Source organism: Agelaius tricolor, unplaced genomic scaffold (genome assembly GCF_023055355.1).
Source record: "Agelaius tricolor isolate 1412-34295 unplaced genomic scaffold, bAgeTri1.0.p SCAF_9, whole genome shotgun sequence".
Taxonomy (NCBI): Eukaryota; Metazoa; Chordata; class Aves; order Passeriformes; family Icteridae; genus Agelaius; species Agelaius tricolor.
In genome coordinates this window covers 199,514-224,290 of record NW_027269269.1, presented here as the reverse complement: position 1 = coordinate 224,290, position 24,777 = coordinate 199,514, and the positions used below count along the sequence as shown (strand labels likewise).

Genomic DNA, 24,777 nt, shown 5'->3' with positions numbered 1-24,777 from the left:
TGTCACTTTGTCACTAAGATGCATTTTTCCTTTTTATCTGAAGATCTTTACTGTATAACCAAAATTTTAATCCATTGTAATGTAATCGACAAAGATGCTTTTCTTATTCCTTAATTTCCTCAAAATCCTTTCCAGTACTCTCCTATTGCACCTCTCCATGGTGGTCCCTATGTATGCTGATGCATTATGCCTTGTTTTCTTTATTCACACCACTTATAGTGATCCCCTACAAAAACCAGTCACACTGACCTCCCTGTCAACACAGGCAGCTACTGCTCCCCAGAAGACTCTGTCCTGAAGCTACTTCAGTTCCTTCATCTTCCTTCCTTTCACAAACAACACATATCTTTGCACAGAAGATGATTCCATAGTAAGTATCATCAGACAAACAGTAATAATGCATTTTCATCCTGCCATACCCTAAGAGCATCATAATAACACTCCTCAAAACCTAGGGGAGATAGATGAGTACTGTTATTACTCTTACCTGATAAATCTTTATGGCGCTTTGTTTCCTTAGAGCGTTTCACAAGTGGAACAGAAAGATAACTAATTGGCTCACTACTGTAGAAAAAAAACCCCTTTACAAACAGAATCCAGGAGATTCACTCCTCTATTACACTGACATATACTATTACTAATGGAATTACTCATTTTCTCCCCAGTAACTAAGGTCCCAAATCATCAGACACTGAATCTCATATTAGCAACAAACATGTTCCCTTCAAAGGGGCTAATATGATCTTTTTAGAGATTGTTTCAAAGCACAGAAAAATAAATATCCCAATTTTTACTTTTCCAAATCTTTCTTTAGAATTTCACCATTTTTTACAACCTCTGAGTATTTTGCCTGAAATGCTGTTATAACTGCTAAGCTACACTTCAACTCTACAGCTATTAAAATTATTTAAAGAGATACTTGGATTGCTTCCCATTGACTTTCCAACTACTTCCAAGTAAACTACAGGACGTTCCACAGAAAATGAGCATCAAAAGACACTTCACATATTGAATCCATTCTGAGTGAGATGACCTCACATAGGAAATGCGCATATTGATATATGTCCACAACACTCACTTGTAAACAAAGCAAGTGTTTTCCTGTGGTTTTGCTTCCTCACACACTGGTCTTTCCAATACTAAAGAACACTCAAAAAAATATCCAACAAGGACAAAACATGGAAACCCACCCAAATTCCACAAACAATAAGGTATAAATTCTGCAAAAATCTAAAATGAATGTTCTATTTCTCAACACAATTAAAATGCAATTTATGGAAAAGAAGTTGTAAGAATATGTTTTATTACTTAACAATAGTAAGCAATTCTGAAGCAACAATCACATAGAAATTCGTAAATTGTGTTTGTTTTCTGTGAGCTATGCAAAAATCATTCTTGCCAGGTGACAAGCACTGAAGGTTACATTAGAAGTTTGGATTTCTGAGTCTAATAGGATGCAGGAGCAATTTCCACATGTTGAAACAGATCACTTTCTGTTCCATGACTGAAAAGAATATTTTGAGGGGTGTTGGAGAGGTGTCTCTAATTTAGTATTTTCCATAGAAAATACAAAGATAAAAATTCATGAAGACTCAAAAAATTTCTAAGTCACTCCAAATGTATGCAACACCACACATGATATCGCATTACAATAAAAAGTGCAGCTCCATGCACAGGGAAGCACATTTTTCCTCTATCTCGACAAATATTTACCTACTGGAACAATACCTCCAATATTCACTGATGTTCTTTCAACCAACTGTATGAGCCAAATCCCCTTATTTTCATAAATTTCTTGTTTTAATGCTACAGAATTCAAACCACAGTCATTTCTAAAAAATACAAGTGCTAAGGAGTTTCACCAAGCTATAAATCTCCTAGCATTCTCCATTCAGTTCTTTTTTTTTCATTCAGTAAGACTCTATATTGTGTCTATTAAGGGGATGAGGAAAAAGATGGGGTTTCATTATCCTTGAAGATAAAGCCAAAAGGGCCTAGTTAACAAATGCCATTCACTAATTGGAAATTTGGCACAAAAGCACCATTTGGAACAAATGCTGATTGGCTATGTATTTCAAAGGTTGACTGAAATTCCTGCTAAACAGAAAAAACATGATGCTACTTACATTCAAAAATATACAGCCTGCACAGTAGGACTTCTAACTGGTGAATAAATTTTGCCTAATCCATTCATGAGGAACACAGCTCCATAGTGTTCAGCCCCAGTAACTGGGTTGGACACTATCAAAGTGCTCCAAAGATCTGAGTACCAGTGTTTCCTGCCCATAGCAACTACACAGGCAGTAGGGTCAGGGTGCCTTTGGAAGCTTTTGTGTCTTGCCCTTCAGAAGGAAAAAAAATCTCACTTTAAATTATCTAGAGAATCATGGCCTGCTTTATTCATTGTTTTCTTTTTTTTTCCCTAAAAGGTTACAGGGAGAACACTCCTTTCCATATATTATCAAGGTCTTTCTCTGTTGGAGCCATAGCCATTCAGCAACGCATAGGAACGTTGTTACCTTTTGAAGAACCTTGAAAGCATAGAGACCAAAGTGCTTTACAGAAACACTTTTTACATGCTACCTTCGAACACAGAATCATTTAGTTTGGAAAAGACCTCTAGGATTGTCTAATCCAACTGTTAACCCAGAACTGCCAAGTCTACCATTAAACCACGTCCCTCAGTGCTACAGCTACACATCTTTTAAACACCTCCAGGAGTGGTGACTCCACCACTTCCCTGGACAACCCTTTTAGTGAAAAAAAAAAATTACTACTATCCAGTCTAAACCTCCCATGGTGCAAATTTGAGACCATTTCCTCATGTCCTATCCTAGACAGATGAGCAGATAGATATGGAAAGTGTGACCAGAGAATTCCCTTATCGAAGAAGTGTTTCAAGGTGGAGCAACACTGTCTATGAAGACCATGGCATACCCTAGGCCAAGAACAACTTATTGGCCTTAAAAGTGAACTCCTTTACCATACAGATTTCTCAAGTCCCAGATACTTATGCTAGATTAAAAAAAAAAAATGTTATAAAACAAGAATCATCCTCCATGGAAAAGAGAAAATTAAGTGGTATGAACCTTCCTAAAATCAGTAACAGATGTAGCTATTATGCTTAAGACAGCTATTGTATAGAAGAATTATCCCAACAAATGAGATTTACTAAGACATATTTAGCAATCAGCAAAATGTAAGACTCAGTTCTATCCTACAGCAACCACAGTCTATTTTAGAACACCTTAATGACTTTTTTACATGTACACATTCATATGTATCCTGACTCTGTATTCATTTGCATAGCTGAAATTTCATTACTACCAATAACAAATCAGAGGTAAAACAAGCTGCAAGATTGTGCCCAATCATCTAAACACTTATTTTCTCTTTTCTAACACTGAAAAGAAAATAAAGAAAATACAGTTCCAGACATTCAAAGGTTGGTGCCTTTTGGACCAAAGGCTTCTGCACGTTGTTTTTCAGCTTTCAAGTATTTTTCGCTAATCTTATTCGGCAAAAACATCTGTGATAAAAGGCATATTTGTTTCAATGTTTGGTCACAAGGCTTATTGCAAGAGGCATAATAGCTGCCAGCAAATCTAAATTTAAACTGAAAGAATGTGGCAGAAATGAACAACTCTATATAGAACACTCAGGGGTCAGGGTTAACCCTGCTGCCAGACCTCATCCTATACTGGAAGCAGAAAGGCTTTCCAAGTGAAGGGTTATGAGAAAATTACACAACTCTAAATTTATCTGATAATTTGTGCCTTTCACTTTAGAACTTCAATAGGTCCAATTGTTCTGGCAATTAATGTATTGTACAACTTTGGGTAGTAAATCAGTAACCACAGAGTAAAATATACCAATGCTATTTAACCCTCCTCCCTATTAAATCTGCTCAGATAAAAATTCTCTCTGATGTACAGCCTAGATCTGTAAATAATGATTTTGTGGAACAATTTCAGGGACCAAATATCATATTCTACTCTTGCTGCACGGATAGGGCTCCTCTGTTCTTAAAAAAAAAAAACCTGTGTAAAAGAAGGTCTCTTGAGTTGCTGATGGCTTTGCCTACAGGGAATGGGGGAGGAAGACAGATTGATTCCTGATACAAAATCCTTAAAAAAATTATTTAGAATACAAAGAACTCTTTCATTCAAAAATAGATCTATATGTGCCTTCTATATTGAAGATAAAATACTTCAAAGGGAATTTTCCTTAATATCCCACTACAGTGTTGCTTAAGTATTTACAGAGCTGTTGGATGGACAACTAACTTGTAGCACCTTCATCCTGGAAAGCAGGTGAGAAAACTCAGCAGTTTGCAACCTTTTCACTTCTAGGAGCTGTATGGCTATATATCTGAGATTATCAAGGAAGTCTCTTCCAACTCTCAAGTCAGCAGGCAAGGCCATGCACATAGGTTTCTGGGAAAATGAAAGCTCTGATCCCCAAACCACTCACCTAAGATGGGCTGTAAGACCTTAGCAGTTTTGCAGGAAAAAAGCTCCAGAAATACTAACATGAAGATATATGCAAATCTGTTTTAAAGGAAACACAATTTCCAAGACAAATCATTTTCCCCTAAACTTATTACACTTCCTAAATATGTCTGTGTATAGAGCTTTCATTATCATTCCTGTCCAGCTTCTTTGTTTTTGCTGTTTTCGTTCCTGAATGCTGCTGCCTCAAGCTACTGATTTCATCAGACAAGTTTTCAGAAGTGACACAAGCCATACCTGTATGAATGATGAAACCTTCTGTGTTTTTTGATGCTCTAGAGCAAAGCAAACTGAATTTTAAACATATTCAAGTTTGTTTCTGGCTTTTCTGCATTTTCCCTTAAAGTGGCCCCCACAGACCTACCTTAATTTTCTTTCACTAAGCTCAACTGTGCATTTCTATGGCTTAACTGTATTTAAGCACACCACTATATCTTTGAATAATGAATTACAGTAAAATAAAAAAAAAATATTTTTTATATTGGAAATAATTAGTGGAAATACTAACTTCAAGATATAGTACAATAAGGATATATGCTTGTTTTTTTAATGATTAATAGGTGCACAACATGGGAGAAAAAGGAACCCAAAGAAGCCATGAGAAAATAATGTAACATAACCCTGACTTCATTACATGTATTTGACTACTTGATTTGTCAAAGTAGCTCAGAAATGGACTAAGTTATTTTTAATAACTGCTTTTAATCTTTTAGACAGTAAATTGGCAAATTTGACCTTTAATTTGTATTCAACACATTGATCTTGCACAGTGATTATGTCCATCATGGGAAAGAAAACAAAATTCCAAAGTCCTGTCTCTCTTTTAAGGGTTCTTGCATCAGTTTTTAAGGAGTATTGCTCTAAGCTAGGCAGGACAGGAGAGAACCCCTTGTACCAATGAAGTCTTCCAAATACTAAGTTTATGGAAAATTTCCCAGATGAAGAAACCCAACCTAATTCCTATGACTGCAGGCCACAAACTGTATCAACATGGTGTTTCCGCCAAGACAAGTGTTGTCATCACATTGCAAAGCTCCCATACCCTCTTGGTGATTTCTGATGTGCATGTGCAGCTCCTCACAGCACTGACTCCTTCACAGCACAGCCAACAAACTCCAACTCTCCCCTCAAGCAGCTAACCCACTCTTTTGTGGCACTCTTCTTCTTATCGGACACAGCTGTGGCTTATTAAGGGCAGGCCTGTTCCTAATCTTTGGTAGTTAGTGCAGCTGCAACTCCTCAGGTGTGAGATTGCCTTCTGTACTATTTTCTCTTACATTCTATCCCTCTACAATTTCCCCTTTCCTTTTAATTACAAAGTTGCAGCATCTCTGGAAAGATATGTTTGAGTAATTTGATATTATAACATATTCATGTATCTCACTTAGGATTAACAGTATACAAATGTTCAGGCAACAGGTCACAGCAAGAACATACGTTTCTAAATTCTGATTTAGTTTTGCTTTTCACAGTCTAGAACATCAACCTAAGGCTTTTCATAAACTAATGCTGTGTTTACTATCTTTTGCAGGGCCCCTTGCAAAAGATAGTAAACCCAGTACAAACACCTTTTGTGTAATTTCTATTTAACTTTGGAATAGAAATTGACTGTGCACTGACTTTGATTCATTATTGAAACTTACATTTACTCAGAAACTCTTATACTTGCACTTCTAGAACATTGGCAATATCAATAGCTGTACAACTTTTTAAGGCAACTCACAAGAATAAGTTAAAGGCTATATATTAGGATAATAACAATCCAACAGTTAGATAATTTTATCAATAGCTACATGACTTGAACAACATCGATCCAGTATTTGTTGAGTGTACTTATGCTTATGAAATATAAACTTTTACACTTATGCCTAATCAAAGATTAATAGTTGCAATTCACAAACAAAATGCACGTGTTCCATCAGCAAGCAAATACACCATACTGAATGATAGAGCTACTCTGTCCCCAGCTCCAACTGCTGTTTTACTAATTCTCTTCCTTTTACACTTTGTTGTATTAGTTGGTCACTGGAAGCCTCTCTTGCCCTGCTCTGTTTTCCATGTAGATGAAACAATCTGTTCTTCACTTGATATGTTATTTCCCATTGTATCCCCAGCAGCTCACCTGTACCCCAGGTGGCAAAATCTGTCAGGTCCAGACCAGGCAGCATCCCCTGCTGCTCTCAGTGCTACGCTGGGCTCCATCTCTGGCTGCACTTCGCCCTACAGCCCATCCCAAATCACAGTGGGTTACTGGGGATTTGCCACTATACAGTTTTAGAGGGCTTCTCTTACATATTGTCTGCTCATGTAGCAGCGACTTTCCCATTGTGTCCTGCTGCACACACTGCCATTCTGTGGGAACCCAGCACCGTCCTGGCTCCCCTCTAGACTGTGGCCGTACCTTGGCAAGGGCATGGGGCTTGCTCCAATGCACCAAATAAGCAAAGTGTGTAGTATCTGCTCCTCATATCCATCACCCTTCTCCTTGAGGGTGGGCCTCATACATAGTCCAGACTTCTAGGCTCCCAGGTCTGCCTGGCTATAGCTCATCTAGATTTTTAGGCTCTCAGGCTCTTGGTCTGCCTGACTCCACCATCTTATTTCTCTCAGGTCTGCAGTCATCTTCCTGAATCACCTTAGGATCACATTGCTTAATATTTAAGTCCTTTTTTCCAAATCACCATGGGATCACCTCCTTACTGCTCTCTCTACAGTTCTCTACCCAAATCACCATGGGATCACATCAGAATCACCAATTGTTATCATAGTAGTGCAAAGTTCCCATACCTTCTTGGTGATTTCTCATGGGCATCTCCTCACAGCACTGACTCCTTCTTCTTCACAGCACAGCCAACAAACCCCATCTCTCCCCTCAAGCACTAACCCACTCTTTTGTAGCACTCTTCTTATTGGACACAGCTGTAGCCTATTAAGGGCAGGCCTGTTCCTAATCTTTGGTGGTTAGTACAGCTGCAACTCCTCAGGTGTGAGACTACCTTCTGCACTATTCTCTTGCATTCTCTCTCTCCACAGATAAGGATGAAATTGGAAAGGGAAAAGAAAGGAATTTAGTTGAAGACAAGGTTTGGGGCAAAATGTTTTGGAAAACAATTCCACACCGCAGCAGAAGTTTTAAAGTGAAGTAATCCGGACAGTCTAACACAAAAATTCTGTTGCGGCTTCATTTTGTTTCTAGCAAAAGCAACTAGTTTTATATTGAACTTCTTATTAAAAAAAAAACCAACCAAACAAACAAAAAAAACAACAAAAAAAAACAAAACCAAAAAACAATAACAACTTAAAGTGGCACCTAGTTGGTTTTAACATTTTGCTCCAATGATTAAATTTTCCAGATTCTCAAAGCCTACAGCATCTCCACCTTCTATCAAATTATGATGTCAAGCATCACCAAATTTCACAAACAGGCAGTTAGTCAAGCCTGTACTGATGACACATGCTACAGAACTGGCACCCAAATGGCCAGACAGGCTGTCTTAATTGACATCTGCTCCTATTTCAGCACATGAATTACCCTCTTGGGTTATCCCATCTTCAGCTGCTTCACAACAGATGTCAGCTCATCATTTATCTATTCTACCATTTCCTCCACCTTGTGAGGTGGAGGAAGTGAACTGCACTTCTACTATCCCAAACACCTGTTCCAAGCAGTAGTCAAATTCCTGACACTGTCCATATTCATTTGGTTTGGCACCATCTGCAACAGCAGTTTTATTTGTACATCACAATTAGTGACAATGAATGACAAAGTACTTTACCCACATAGGTATTGAGACACAATTAATTTCTTCACAAAAAAAACCTAATTGCAAAATTCTCTCTTACTATGACTCCCTTGGAAAATGTAACCAGCTTGTGTCTGTTCACAGCAGGTATCTCCCTGCAGTGCTTCCTGACTAATAAATTCCAGGTTTCAGACTGGGTTCCATGAGACTGAGGGATCTCATGCCACTAAATCCAAAGTTACAGACCACTATAACTAACTTACAGATCCTTCTCCCCTCCCAAAAGTTGCACCATTTGAGATTGGACTTAATCAGTTTTCCTAAAACAGAGTTCTCTCTTTTAAAAAACATTGTGTTTAGAGCTGTCCAGGATGTGTAAAAGCTGGGCTCAGCTTCACCTTTGGCCTGATACATTTCATATGCTTTAAGGGGAAGGGATACACTTCTGAGTGAGAGAGAAGAACCAGAAAATACTGACGCTCTAGAAAACAAGAGGGAAATACCTGTAAATCATCTCAGAGGAATTAGGGAGGGCTCTTTCCAAAAGGTGGGGCAGCCCACAGGCCAGCTGAAATGCCTCTATGCCTATGCACATGGCATGGGAAACAAGCAAGTGGAGCTGGAAACCATGGTACAATTCAAAAGCTACAACATATCAGAAATAGAGGCTGGGACAGAACTGTAGTCAAAGACTACAAAGTTTTTAAAAGAGACATGTAGGGGCAGGGGTTTTGTGCTCTGTGTTAGGGAAGGGATAGATTGTGAAGAGCTGCCTCTGAAAAACAGCCACAAAAAGGTTGACAGCCTGTGGGTAAAAAATTCAAAGACAGGACCAGCACAGGACACCTGCAGGGGGGGTTCTGATCAGGGGGAGACCAAGGTCAAGGCCTCCTGCTTCAGATACAGAAAGCATCACACTCCAAGACCTCATCCTAGCAAAGGACTTCCACCACCTGAGCATCTGCCAGGAAAGCAACACAGCAAAAGAAGCTGTAAGAAATCCAAGGGGTACGTCAAGGACAACTTCCTGGTGCAGGCATTGGACAAACCAACCAGATGAAGAGCACTACTAGACCAGGTGCTCACCACAGTGGATGAGCTCATTAAAGGGGTTGGGACTGGAGGCAGTCCAGGCTGCTGTGACCTGGTTGTGGGTTGACGAAATCAATGAGGTTGGAAAAGACCCCGAGTGCATCGAGTCCAACCTATGACCAAACATCACCATGTCAACATCAGACCACGGCTCTGAGTGCCACATCCAGTCTTTTGTTGAACCTTCCCTGTTCACGATCTCAAGGAACATGGGCCTGGTGAGGAGCAAAGCCAGGGCCATTACCTTGGAAAAAAGGAGACCAGTAGTTAAAACTAACATGAACTAGAAAACACTAATACCAGATAGAAGGGATAATAATAGGGTGTTTTAACTGAAAATGATTTTGTGATGCATGAAACATTCGGGAGATCACATCCATAAACCTTCTGAAAGGTAAAATAATTTTGGGAAGGTTTTTCACTTTGGGAAAAAGCCTTCAAAAGCTAGGGGAAAGCTTAGCTGGGCTTATATACAGCATAAAGCACTGGAGCCTCCAAAGAGGAAGCACTCGTGCCTTACTTTTGCTGCTGGCCCCGGAATGAAGGGAGCTGTGTGGTGTGTCCCCGTGGGGAGTAGGGGCAGCACTACTCCCCCAGGAGCAACAGGAGCCAACGTGGGTGCCTTCCTCTCTGCCCTGTCAGCTCCAGCTGTGAAACAGCACACATAGGTGACTTGTTCCACAGTTAACTGGGGTTTTGTTTAGTATTTATTGGTAAAGCAATAATCTTGTTTAATACAGCAGCTGAATTAAGCAAGGCTTTGTCTGCTGCCTTTGCAGACTGGCAGCCATGGTGATCAGTCACAACTGTCAGAACTCACTCGGACACAAGCTGGTGCTCCGTGTGTGGGCACTCCAAGGCACTGAGGGCTGGGAATCAATCCCTGTGCTGGCACCAGGGCTGCCCTGGCAGTCCAACACACAAGCTGAGTCATTTCTTCTAAAAATACCAGTGTCAGTGTTTCCTTGAGGAGCAGAATCTGGAGCAGATTCTAGAGATTAAGATGGTAAAAGATAAGACAGAGATCTCAATATCTGGCAAATTTCTAATTGTAAAGAAAGAGACACCAAATGCCAGCATACTTTTATTTAAAAAAACTGATGCAGGTAACTATAACCTTAATACTTTCTTATCTTAAAATACCAACATTCTTATTTTCAGTTACTAGAATTTTTAAAATTCGTACCTACAGTGAAAGAATTTCCAAGAAAACCGGTACTAGAGATTGTCTCCAACTACTTTGGAACTTCAACTGTTTTCAAAGTAAGCTGCTTCTTTGGTACCTATATTACACACAAGAACATAACTCATAGAAGCACTATTGATGATACAAAAGCAGTAAAATCATAACAATACTATCATCACATTTATGACAAGCTACCACACAAAACCGTCAAACCCACCAATCATTAAAAGGATGCTCTAAAATTCACAAACAGTCATGGAGTTCTGTCAAATCTGACACTGCTCCCTGCCCAAGTTCTTACAATGCACTAATCAGAAGATACATTAATGTGTTAGCAAGCCATTTGTAAACTGAAATCTGAAATTAATGGAACAAATAAAGAGCAAAAGGTACCTTCTGGAATTCAAGGGTACTTAAGGACAAAGATGAGAAAGCTTGGCAGAAGGGATGCTATTTTTATGGCTAAGGATAGGTGGTGATGGAACGATGAATGGAACATGAATTTATGGGAGAACAAGAGAATAGATGATAATTGAAATAATGTAAACCTTCTAAATTATATCCTGAACCAATTTTCATCATGCTAACAATGAAGAGAGGGCATTAATCCCAGACCCAGAAAAGTAATTAGGCATGATTCCCAGATCTCCACTGGAAGTTTGTAACCCAAGCATCCAGGTTTAACCACTGGGGTTCAGTATTAATCAAAAACAATTTAGATGCCATCTATGCATTTGTTGTAAGTATTTAATGCTTAAATGCATTTTAAAAATTCACAACTATTCCTGAAACTGCTGAGATGTCTAGAGCAACAAAAGTAAGAAAACTTTCATAGCTCATATTGCTAACTTTATTTGAAAAACTTGCACAAAGCCAAGACCACATTACTCAAGAAATGCTACTATAGTTGCTAAAATATCACAGAATTATCTGATATTAAATTTATGATAATTTACACTTATCTGTTAAGTAACAACAACAAAAAAATTATGACAAGCTATAGCTCGTGTGTAAGCTGTACAAGAGATTAATCCAAGTTTCCCATATTACTGTGAGGGTGGTAAGACACTGGAACAAGTTGCCCACGGAAGTTGTGGATGCTCCATCCTTGGCTGTGTTCAAGACCAGATCAGATGGAGCTCTCTGAGAACGTGGTCTAGTATAAGGTGTCCCTGCCCACAGCTGCAGGGACAAAATGATCTTTAAGGTCCCTTCCAATCCAAACCCTCACATGATTTTATTATACCCACGTAGTTCCACAAAAATTCTTGTGGTTGTCCCAAAATAGCATGCACATGCAAATCTTACAAACACCTTGGTATCTTCACACAAAATGAGAGCTGACATCTGCTTTAATTGGTTTATGACATGCACACTGAGAACGTCACGTAAGATTTGCAAAGAAACCAAATTTTGCAGGAGCAGCTCTTGCAGCAGCAGGGAACCTCCCTGGGACTGGGACACGAGACAGCAGCACCATCCCACGTATGGCTGCACAAAGGCTCCTTCCTCCAAAACTCATACAGAGGAGAAAGAACAAAGAAAGGGCTTCTCCAATCAAAAAATGAACTACTGAGCATTATGACCTGCAGGCCACCAGATTTTCTCAGATCCCTCTAAATAATTTGAGTAGCATACTTTACAAAATAGAAAAACAACCCCGAAACAAACCAACCAACCAGACAAACAAAAACAAAACCAAAAAATAAACCCAAGACAACAGTGTTGCTTTTCCAGGTCCTTCTCTTGGTAGAAGCATTCTTTCACAAAAAAAAAACCAACAAAAACCAAAACCGAACACCAACACGAAAGCTCCCCTAAACCAGCCCCACAAATAGTTTCCCCACGCTCGTGACCAAGGTCACAGCACGCCATGTCCAGGGGCCGAGGCGGGGGGGCGGCACGAGGACTCGGGGCGCGTTTGGGGCACACCCGCCCCTCCCGTCCCTCCCGCGGCCGCGGAGGCGGACGGCGCGGGCGGCCCTGCGGCGGAGCGGAGGAGCGGGGCCCGGTGGGCGGAGGCGCGGCGGGGGCGCTGAGGGGCGGCCGCGGCTTTCCCGCCCTTCCCGCGGTCCCCGCCAACAATGGCGGCGCCCGCGCGCGCCCAACGGTCCCCGGCCGGACCCCGCCCTCTCCAGAGGCTCTCGCGGGGGGAGGGGAGGGGCGGGGCTCGCGCCCGGGCCAGCGCCCCGAGGTGCGCGCGCAGCGCCTCTCCGCTTTCCCTTTCCGCTCGCGCCGCTGTGACGTCGCCGTGAGGGGCGGGGCCAGGGCAGGAGGGCGGGGGTGGCGGCCGCCGGCGGCTCGCGGGGCGGCAGCGCCACCTGGCGGGCGGCGCCGCGCCGGCCGGGGGCGCGCCCTAGCGGGCAGGGAGGGGAGCGCGCCCCGCCGGGCAGGAGCGGCGCGAGCTGCCGGGGCCGCGCTCCGGGACCCGGCCGTGCCTCGCTCGCAGGCCCCGCGCCGGAAGGCGTCGCCCGCAGAGGCTCTGTGAGGAGAAAAGCCGCTGCCAGCGAGGAGCGGCTCCTGCAGGGGACGAGGCTGAGCCCCGGAACCGCCGCCCGCTTGCCCGTGGGAGCGCTCGGCTCGTCCCCGTTGCCGCCGGGGTGCCCCGGGACCGGAGGGGCGGCCGAGCTGGCTCTGCCTCCGGCTTGCCCCGAGATCCTCCCCCATGGTGTGGAAACTGTCGCAGCCAGGTGTGGCTTTGCCCCTCCAAGAAGTGACATTTCCATAGCGCCCTGCCTCAGGTTGTGCGTATGTCAGAGCACTTCGGCTGGAAAAACGTGCCTCATGCCTAGGCTGGGCGTGCGGAGGCTGCTGCGGATGCCCTGGCTGCACAGCTAAGCAGAGGTACACAAGGCTAAAAAGTAATCGGAAGCAGATCTTTCATTTCTGGGCTCCTCAGTGCAAGGGAGACACAGAGCTCCTGGAGCGGATCCAGCGGAGGGTTGCAGGGGACTGGAGCATCTCTATTCAAGGGAAAATTGCAAAGTGTATCAAGGGAGTGGAGGAACGTCTCTCTTCCTAGGAAAGGCTGAGGGAATTGGCCATATTGAGAAGAGACAACTGAGAGGGACTTCATCAATGTCTATGAGTTTCTCAGGGGAGGGTCAGAGGATGGACCAGACTGTGCTCCATAATGCCCAGCAATAGGACAAGAGGGAAGGAGCAGAAACTGATCCACAGGAAGTTCCACCTGAATATAAGGGACTTCTTTTCTGTGTGGGTTGCCAAGCACTGGAACACATTGCCCAGAGGGGTAATCTGGTGGAATGTCCCTCAGCAGAGATATTTTCAAAAATATTTTTGCAATTGCATACACTGGTGAGAAGTTCCTGCTTTTATGTCCAAGGCTACAGGTGCTACCATAAGAGTATTGCACTTAATTTTTTTTCCCCCTTGGTATTTTAAGAGAGACAAAATCATACTGTTCTGGCTTTGCGTTTCTCAGCTGCTGTGACATTTCTCCCACAACTTCTGAAGATTTCAGATACCTTCAAGCCAGTTTGGAATATGGGAAGAAATATCAAGGACAACCAAGTTGAATTAAAATTTTGACTGTACAAGAGACAAAAGTGATGGCCCACTATAAAACTAAGGATGAGATAAAACACAGTATAATTTTTTAATAGCTGCTGATTAACTTATTTATGTGTGCTAATTTGCCAGGCAGTGGGAAGTTACCACTAGGTAAAGCACATATTATTAGTCACTTGCCAGAGTCATGGAGGGGGGTGCTAGGGACATTCTGGGGGAAAGGAACTAGAGAAGACATTGGCAGTGTTGGGAAAATAGTGGGAAGTAGAAACTGGAAATAATACAAGAATAGGAAAGGACTGGAGTATGATGGAAAGCAGTGAGAGGTGTGGAATAGTTTGGGCAACAGGAGGTCCTGGAAGGGGTGAGGCAGGAGGCATTAATTCTGCAGAATGTCAGGGTGGTAATCTTAAATCTGAAAAATATTTTGGAACAATTAATTACTTTTCTGAGATAATCATCGTGGGGGTGATTAGGTGAATTCTGTAGAAACAGTAGGACAATAAATTTTCACTTCCTATCCTGAGATGCTTGATTTTATAAATGACCTTTTTATTCTCCTCATGAAGAGCAATTAGTCCCTGCTCAAGAAACTGAAGAAAAATACATTACAAGGGTTGTTCAGAGCTTGTTTGCTGATTTTATAGGATTTGTATCATTCATCTCATATGCTTCTTTATTCTTTCATAATCAGCAAAGGGGTTTCTCAACAGCTTCTGTTTAGGTGTCAGCCTTGCCAGGTTGCTCCTTGCAGAGCACTCAGGGAGTGCAGTGAACTTCATTAGGTGCCTGTCTCTTGTGGCCAAGGATCAAGACAGGGATTTAGTTAGTCCCTTTCTGGATGTAAGGCAGGGGAGGAATAGTGGATTAAAAAACATTGAAAGAAAATTATTTTTTGTGGCAAAATTGCAGCAGATGAGTGCAATTTTTGAAAATCTTTTCTGGAAAAAAACCCATCACTGGGAATGAGGAAGGAAACAAAATACCTTTTTTTAAGTTTTGAGTTGGCCAGAGTTAAAGGGAGGTGGGAGTAAGTTTGAAATCAGAAATACCATTACGCTTGGTGACTAGATAAAACTAACTCCAGGTATAATTTATGGTACATGTACATTGCTCAGTTTTAATGTTTTGTCTCCCCTTGTTTTGAACAGGCTTTGGTTGTAGCGTTTCAATTATAAGAAGCTTGTCAAAGTGACATAAGGACACTGATCAGAGCAACAAATAAATCTCCTTGTATACATTTTTGGAAGTGAGAACGATGAGTAAGGAGGCAAATTTTTTTTCATTGTCTTAACTTTCTTAAATGCCTGCACTTAATCAGATGGGGTCTCCCTCTGGAGCTCTTCAAAGACATCAGTGTCTTTTCCTCAACTGTGTAAGAAATTTATGTGCTTCATTTGACAGCCTGCTTTCTCTATAGCATGGAAACTGGATACATTCCCTAACACCCAGATCCAGATAATATTCTGCTGATGTCTTAACTCTGTGTTAAGGCAGGATGTGCTGTACTCCATCCCCACTTTCACTCCTTCTGGTCTTCCTCCTACATTCCCAGTTTTTCTGGAAGAAAATTATAAGAGCTGCAGCCTACTCCAGCAGCCCCCATGGATGATCAGGAACCATAGATATTTAAATATCTGAGTGTCAGAGAATTAATCACCTAAACTGCAGAGATCAGATTTCATTCCTCCCTGCCTAGTAAAACTGGCAAAAGCTTTTAACCTGAAGAAGCAAAGGGTCTTACACATAACATCCTGAACAAGCCATTGGCTGTACTTGGGACATGTCTTGCAAGTCACTTCTCTGTGTCTCTGCTTGGGGATTTTTTGCCATCTTCTGTTTGATAAACTGAAGTATCTATTTCTGCTACCTGCCTATGCTAAAAGCTACAGCATCAGGTGTGTTACTATAATAATCTGCTGTGGTTTATGCTTTTTTTTTTTCTCTAAATGACAAGAATAGCCATGAAAATATAGAAACTAAGAAGTTGAAGGAGTTGGGCAGAATTTTAAAGCTGAATTAAGATAATCACATCATGCACAAGAACAGTCATCCCTTATTAATGTAGTGTGTAGTTTTATATTGTTAATTATTAATGCTAGTTATGTACCTAAAGTGTTCAGAATTTGAACTACATTTCTTCTTTCAGAAGAAATACATAAATACCATGTGAGTGATCAAAACAACTTCCAGAACTTTAACTGTTCATGGTATTTGTACTTATTAATGATATCTGTAAACAGCTGAAGCCCTGTCTTGCTAGAATTAAAAAATAAAAAAGTAAATGTTGTGAAGTAAATGTTGTATTATTATTACCACATAATACTGACTGCATATGGTGAGTGCATATATGTATAATACTGTCTGCATAATATTTTGCTGCCCCTGAACATCTTACTTTATGAAGACTCTTTTGTGACTCTTTTAGTCACAAACAGAAACAAAATAATGACTATATATTTTAGCATGTCCTTTTTAACTTGGGAAGAAGATAGCTCACTAAAAAAACCTAAACCACTTTCTGTTGAACAAATCAGTTTGATCTCAATTTTTGAAGAAAAGGTGCTTTGATAAAGCAGCCTTAGGCATTGTTCCTGAAGGAAAAGAATAGTTTATGTGTTCCCACAGCTTATAAACATATTGCTTATACCACGTTAGTGTTTTTGTATAACACATAGGTAGGAAAATGAGGCCTGGAGATCAAAAAATTCTGTCTTGCTGTAAGAGTATGATGGTCACTAAATAGGAAAAACTACTGTTATCAGAACTTTAAGGTTCAGGCATGTTCCCTGTCCCTTGCTTCAAACATCATCTCCTGGAATACGAAGGGTTGAGGGACAACAATGATCTGTAGCAACTGCTTTAAAAATATACAAAAGTTCTGCAAAATCTTCAAAATACAAATGCACTCAAGAAGTTCTGAGGCAGGTGAAGCTGAAAACATGAGCCTGTCCCGGGGTTTCACTTACCAAGAGTTAGCCTGACTGTTACTGACTGCCAGTTCTAGCATAACTTGTATTTTGGAGCGCTTCAGTTTTATCTGTATTTGCCTGGCTCTTTGTTAAGTACCTTAACTGAAAGCATTCAAAAATTCTGTTTATCCTTGTTAAGGTATTTGGTAAGCTTTATTTATAAAAGTAATAGTTATTAAAAAGAGCAGGAAAATATTGCTCTTTGGAATTACTAGGAGAATTACAAGAAAGAGCAAAAAATCCCCCTGCTATAGGATGATTACCAGCAGTGATAATTCTATTCACAAATATTTCAGTTCCCTGTGATATGGCATATTTTAGAAAAACCCCATCAACCACAAAAATCCACATAAAGAGATCTATTGGTATAACTCTGCAAATAACTGAAATCAAACAATTCCTAGGCTAATTCAAGGATTTCAGCTAGTTTCTCCAGTTACATACTTCAAGTGAGTGTATTTTGAAATGCAGGATACTTAACAGTAGCAATAATAAGCAAAATCTTGCTAGCAAAATGGAGTATAATGTAGAATTGCAAGATCTGCAGGTTTAGGAAGATCTCTAGATATCCTTGAGAGGAAAGCTTTATGCGCACCTGGGGTATATCCAAACATGCCAGGATAAAAGCTGGAAGGATCATAGTTTGTATTTTAGCACACTGTCTTAATGTAACGCTTGAGGAACTTAAAAAATTTACAAGTTCTCCCAATTGCTCTCTAATCCTGCTCACCTCTCTATAGTCCCAATATGATATTGCCATCCATAAAAAAACCCCAAAAACCCAAACAACAAACCAAAACCTAAAACCCCAAAACAATTCCAAAGGGAATTGGTCTAGACAGCTCTTAAATGGGAAAATGTGCATAAACTGATCAGTGTACAGTTTAGCCCTGGTGGAAAAACCCTGCTTAGACAATGTAGAAACCAGCCTGGTTGCAGCCCACCCAACATATATTTGAATTTAAAATTTAAAATGCCAAAGTGATAGCAATTTCAGATCTTACATGACAAGTGATTTTCTTTTCTTTTAATTGATATTTGTCAATGCATCGACTTGAATTACCTTTTAAAGACAGCTTAATTTTGACAGCTTTCCTCTGGGTAAAATACCTGTACCTGCAAAGCTCCTTAGTAGCCCACCTAGCATGCTGCTGGAGGCTCCTGACATATCACAGCCGGGGTAAGGAATTTTTCACTGTCATGGAGAATTTTGAATCTTTGGGGAGTTTTTTTCTGAACTAAAGTAACCCCAAATTTAAAAATAATTACTTCCTTTGCAAAATGGAATGCTTTTATTTTTCATGCTATACTTAGGAGGTTGGGGTTTTTGATATATACTGCCAATTTTAAATTGGATGCATAAACCAAATGGTCCTTCTCAAATTTGTACAGTTTTCAACCATACTTGCCACTCTTACAAATTCCTTTTAATTTACGTTAGAATTAAATGCTGTGTCTTCCAAGGTGATTGTGTGAGCGCTCCTTAGCATTTGCAACCATTTGAACACAATTTCCAAATAAGAAAAAAGCACCCATCAGGAAGGCCTAGTCTTTTTTATTATTATTTTAACTTAGATATCTTCATTCTGTTTAATGCAACTTAAATTCATCTTCTTAAGAACTTTTTACAAAACTGGAAACATTGCACACAGGAAAAGATGATCAGAGATAAAAACTCTGAATGTATACATTCCAATTTATAGCAATTCTAACTATTTTAAAGTTTGCTATTATTTTTCGTTTGTATTCATGGTAAATTCTTTTACTTGAAGAAGTGGCAATTTTAGAGTTTGCTGTCTGTCATTCACATGCAAAATGCAAGCTTTGTCATGTCTGAAAAGTTTGGTTTCAAAAGCATTTTCTGAACTTCTATAATTTGTTTTTGCCTTTATTTCAGAAAGACCTGAGTTTGTCTCTGCTTGCTTGGAATACTGGGGGTTTCCCACTTAAGGCTTCTTAATCTCATTTCTCTCTTTCAATTTTTTTTTTTTTTTTTAGCATCAGTGGCATTATGTGTCCCCCAAGACAAGGCTTGGACAATTCAAGATAACACTTGATCTGTTCTAAACAAAACACAAAACAGAGGGGTATCTTGATAGCCCCCTTGCATTAGAAATGCATCGTAGTATTGCAACTTTTATTTTAAAAAAAGCCTCAGGGTCTTTGGAATGTTTCTGTCTTCCAGGGGTAATCTTTTTTAGTTTAATAATCTTTTATCTCACAAACATGAAATTTTTCCATGTATCACTAGTTATTTGTAATATTCTGGAAAAATCTGCAACACAGCAGATTAAAGTACAACTTGAGGTAAACTCTCAGAGTTTAGATCCTTAGTTGCACAAATTCTTGGTACTCCACTTCCCCTCAGTTTAGGCACCTATCTTGGCATGTTAATAAAAGGCAGCCTGTATATTCTTGCTTCTAGTTACTGGCTTTGTGTACTTTTCTCTTGATCTTGATATGTGGTGTACATCGTAAAAAATAAAATACATACAAGTTGAAGTGTTCTGTTCTGTTCTTTCTTGGCAGGTTTAGCAACTTTTCTTACATTTTGGTTTAAGTAAATCAGACCCCAGACTAACTGCCAAGGTTTTTGCCACGGTGAAAAATCCTCATTATGTAAATACTGAAGTGTCACCCTTATACTGCTTGAATAGAAACAATAAATAGTAACTGCAAACCTTACGGTAATTTATCTACCATATCACTAATTGCTTCATCACAAAGATTGGATTAAAGCCAAACAAAGTTTCTCTGCACATACATTAGAAATGAGCTGTTAAATCTGTGATGCTAAAACATTACCTATTCTAGACCTGATCTTTGAAAAATTGGATTGATAACTAAATGCCAAAGAACTTCAGAGTCCATAGAAAGCACACAAAGAGAGCCCAGTAATACAATGTAAAAACCTGGTGAGATTTTACTGAAGTTAATTTTCTGGAATAAAAAATATTTCAAATGCAGACATAGACTTCAATGCCCTGTCTGATTTATTTCAGGAGAACTCCAAGCTAATTCAGAGGAGATTTTCCTTCTCTGCACTGCAAAAGTCTTAGCTCTGAGATAATTCAAAACTGGGCGAGAGTTTTACAAGAGCATCAGTTTGTACAAAAGCTTGGATAGAAAGAATAATCTGTTTCCATTTTTATTACAATTTGTAATACTCTATACTTGGAGAGATTGTTAAGGAAAGGCTTGAGGCTTAGGACACTTTCCTGTAGAAAGTAACCACAGAAGAATGCCGTAAAATGAAATCTCAGATCTGTCAACTCTCAATAAAGTTCATGACATTTAAATTTTTTTAAATGTGTCTCTAAATTGGGTTCAGTCATGGATCTCAGTGTTCACACAGATTTCTGGTTGTGTGGTAGCCTGCAATGTGGCAGTATCAAAGTGCTCGTAGATCCCTTAGCAAGTCAGATCATACCTGTTGGGGTCCCATGGCCCTACCAAAGAAATATGTCTGTTACAATATCAAGCTAACATTACTTTATTAAAATTTCATGCCAAGAAGGACAGAGGGATCCTAGCTGTATCACTAGAGTCTGATTTTCATTAACTGGACCTATGTTACCTAGAAAGAAGTTTCAAAAGCACCTAAATGCCTTATAGGAAGTGCGACAATCTTCCAATGGGACTTCTGTGTATGAAGAAATCTGTAACTCATTTTTCTTAATCCCTTTCAAGAACTTTTACATATTACAAAATATACTTTGCGAGGTTGTTGATGCAGTAAAGTTCTGTGTCTTTCTGGTTTTTTTGTTTGGTTGGTTATTTTTTTCTCCTCTGCTGTACTGCAGTTCTATTGGCTGACTTGAAAAGCATACCGAATCCTGGTTTGTCAGCCAAACTAGCTTTAAAATGCAACCCTTCCCTGGTCTCCTCATCTTTTGTGCAAGTTTCTGATCTCAAAAGTTCTGCTTACTGCCCGTCCCACAGTTTATCCAGTGTCTCCATCTGTTCCTCGAAGAAATATCTTAATTTCAGTGTAAAGCAGATTAACAGATTTCCACATGCTTCTTCTGGTTCCCTGCACCTAAGACTCAGTCTGTAATTCTCACAGGTGCCTCTTCCCATGCTCTGACAGAGGAATGTTGTTCATCACAGCCTTGACTTAGGTCATATTTTTTGTTGACTTTTTCTCTCCTTCTGTAGGGATACATGAAATATTTGAATGGGCTCACATTACACAGGTTCCAGATATTTTGAGATACTTTTCAAGAAGAATCTTAAAACACCTCTTTTATTTTATGGTCCCAGTGCAACCATAAGCACCTAATCTTTTTTTATGTTTTCTGGCAAGACTAGTAGTAATATTGCTCTTTCCTGAGGTGACCTTATGATTCTAAAATATTCAAATACACAACAAATAAAGTAGTCAATATTTGAAAAAAAACATAACTCACAAGTAGTGAATATGTTCCCCCTTTAGTATAAAATATCTGTTGTGTTAACTGTTTAGTCTTCTGAAGCTTTACAGATAAATAAAAACAACAATAATAAATATAAACAATAAACAGTGCACTAATGCTCTTGAACACACTAAAGCAGGGGTTCCCAAAATGCTGTTTTGTGGGGTTTTTTAGTGTGTGTGCATGGGCTTTGGTGAGGGTGTGCAACAAAATTCATTGGCAGTTCAGTATCCTCTTGGAAGGACAGCTATAAAGGTCTACACATTAACTTGAACAGCCCAAGGGTTTCACACTCTGCAAGGTAACTCAGTAATCTCACCTTCTGTAACATATATATTATATATATAAAATATATGTATAACCTAATTCAACGCCAAGTTGAAATGCACTTTGTGAATTTTCTAAAGAAATTTGAAAGTCAAGATGAGTTGTCCTTTTGACTAATTATCCAATTTTCTTCATTAGTTTATCCAGTTTTCTCAGACTCTCACTATGTCAGTAATTTATACTATATCCTACACATTTTTAGAGTGATGGTATTCAGCAAACTGCAGAAGAACAGAAGAATCAACTGCAATGCAGCCCTCTGATTTTTTTGAGCTTTAGTCACGCCATAACATGGAGATTTGTTTATCAGCTCTGCTTTTGATAAAGAACAGGTTGTGTCCCCTCATATTACAACTTTTCCCCAGGAGGGTTTTGGCAGAGCCCAAGCTGAAAGGGACTGCTCAGAATAGTCTGTGGGATGCCTTCTAAAAAAAACCAGAGTGCATCCTTTCTCCAACCTCAACCCTATAGCCACTGATGCCTGCCAAAGATGATCTTGTGATTTAAAATAAGTGTATCTGCTAATGGCAAGTAGTGTATCTTTTCTAGGGCCATATACACTTCTATTTCTTAATTCTATGTTAATCAACACTGAGTGATGCATGCTTATTAAAACTGGCAAGCAGCATGCAAGTATGCTGGAGAGATGAAGGGCAGTAATTTTGATAGCATCTACATGTTCTCCTACATAATTTCAATATACCAATTCTTTTCAGTACGATTTTTAAGCGTATCCTTAAATTACTATTCTTCTTATAATTTACTGTTATTTTCCAAAGTTCCTATAATTTCTCAGTAGAAACAGTCATGTAGCTAATGTCCACAACAAGCAGGACACAACAAATGCCACATTATAATGAGAAATAGTCACACTCTTAGGAATAGTGGGGTGACAGAAAAAAGTACTTAATGCAAAATGCTATATTCACCATTAGTCCTTCAAATTTGTGATGCTAATAAAAAATCCTTTCATGAACTTAATAATTAAAGTCCCTAAGCCAGCATTTATCTGACTCTTAATAGTAAAGAGCTGATTGTGATTATTTATTGACTGACAATAATGCATCACTGCTAAAGCAATCAGGAGTTCTCCAACTCCTTTTCCGAGCAGGCAGGAAAGAAGCATAAACACTGAAAAACTTGCAAAGTTTGAGTCACTGTGTCCTTATCTATCAGCTCTCAAGAAAATGCCACTGAAATACAGAAAGTACAAATCTTACAGACACACAAAGGAAATTAGAATGTGTAAAGCTTAGTGCATGACTCCTTTCTTAGAGAAGTGATTTCCCATTTCTCTCCCCCTGATTTCATAGCCTGTTCTCCCTGGGTATTGTTATTTCAGTGCTCAGCTCTCCTACCTGGGTAGATTTCCAGTGTCTGCAGAAGATGACTGAAAGGAGATAATAACTGTATTATTCCTCATGAAGAAGTCATCACAAGTTTGCAACCATTCTCCTCCTCTAGCTTTGGAGTCTCAGTTTCATAGGGTAGAATGAAGTCCAAACTTCCAAAGTATGGGAGGAATGAGAGTAGGAATTTGTACTTTACTCTAATATGTTCCTCTCTAGTTTATGCTCCTGTACAACTGAATTAGAGAAGGAGGTACTATTGCAGGGCAATTTTCAGATAGCTTGAATTCCACCTAAGTTCCACTGCCTTGTTAATGAAAACAGAATAGTACCTCTCAGAAGAGTGCTTCAGAGTGGCTAAGCAAGGCACTGAGCAGAGTGTAAGCCACCCAAGTACAAGGGTAGGAAGCTTACTTTGGCAGCTGTAAAGTACCTGATCACAGATGTAGGCTTGACTGCTGCTCTGTTTTGATCATTTAAATTGAATGAACTCAATGTAATCTGAATAATGAAAATTCACAGGATCACAGAGTCATTAAGGTTGGAAGATACCCTCAAGATCATCTAGGCCAACTAGCAACCCAGCACCACCATAATCACCCCTAAACCATATCCCCAAGAATCACATCCAGATGTCTCTTGAACACTCCCAGAGATGGTGACTCTACTACCTCCCTGGGCATGTTGTTCCAATGCTTAACCACTCTTTGGGTGAATTATTTTTATAATGTCTAATCTGATCCTCTCCTGGCACAATTTAGGGCCATTTCCTCTCGTCCTTCCACTTGAGACATGTCAGAAGAGACTGACCCCCACCTCACTACACCCTCCTTCTGGGTGCTTGTAAAGTGATGAAGTGTCCCCTGAGCCTCCTTTACTCCAGGCTAAACACCCCCAGCTCCATCAGTTGCTCCTCATCAGACTTGTGCTCCAGACCCTTCCACAGCTCCATTGTCCTCCTCTGGACATGCTCCAGCCTCTTGATGTTCTTCTTGTAATGAGGGGCCCAGAACTGAACACCAGATTTGAGGTGTGGCCTCACCAGTGCTGAGTACAGGGGTACAGTCATTGCCCTGCTCCTGCTGGCCACACTATTACTAATACAGGCCAGGATGCAATTGGCCTTCTTGGCCACCTGGGTACACTGCCAGGTCAGATTCATTGTCAAAGACTCAAAACTTTCTGATTCCTTTCTCATAGGGTATGATTACTTGATTAAAATATTAACAAGTCACACAGAAGGATACATATATTTTAAGGAATGATAATTGACTTTGAGGACTATGGCTTTTGAATAAATTATATGGGATTCATCTCTTCTTGTGACTGCAACAACTGACAGGAGAAGACTCACATTGACAGTGGGATCGAGTGCACCCTCAGTGAGTTTTCAGATGACACAAAGCTGAGCAGTGCAGTTGACATAACAGAAGGACAGGATTCCATCCAGAGGGACCTGGACAAACCTGAGAAGTGGGCCCACAAGAACCTCATGAGGTCCAACAAGTCCAAGGGGCTGCACCTGTTGGGGCCATCCCAGACATGAGCACAGACTGGGAGAGGAACTCATTGAGAAGAGAAGAACTCAGAGGTTCTTGTAGAGGAAAAGCAGGACATGAACCGCAGTGTGTGCTCACAGCCCAGAAAGCCA

At 40.2% G+C, this 24,777-nt stretch overlaps 1 protein-coding gene across 4 annotated transcripts in view; it reads right to left on the bottom strand.

The window, feature by feature from the left end:
• The window catches only part of STARD13 (StAR related lipid transfer domain containing 13), a 293,669-nt gene that overhangs the window by 213,036 nt on the left and 55,856 nt on the right, over positions 1-24,777 (bottom strand). Inside the window, exon 1 of one of the 4 annotated variants that reach the window (XM_071433934.1) lies at positions 10,533-12,641. The exons of the other annotated variants lie outside the window; for them this stretch is intronic. The gene's annotated coding sequence lies outside the window, so the exon portion shown is untranslated. Of the gene's footprint in view, positions 1-10,532; positions 12,642-24,777 lie in introns of those variants that run through there. 4 annotated transcript variants of the gene reach the window in all.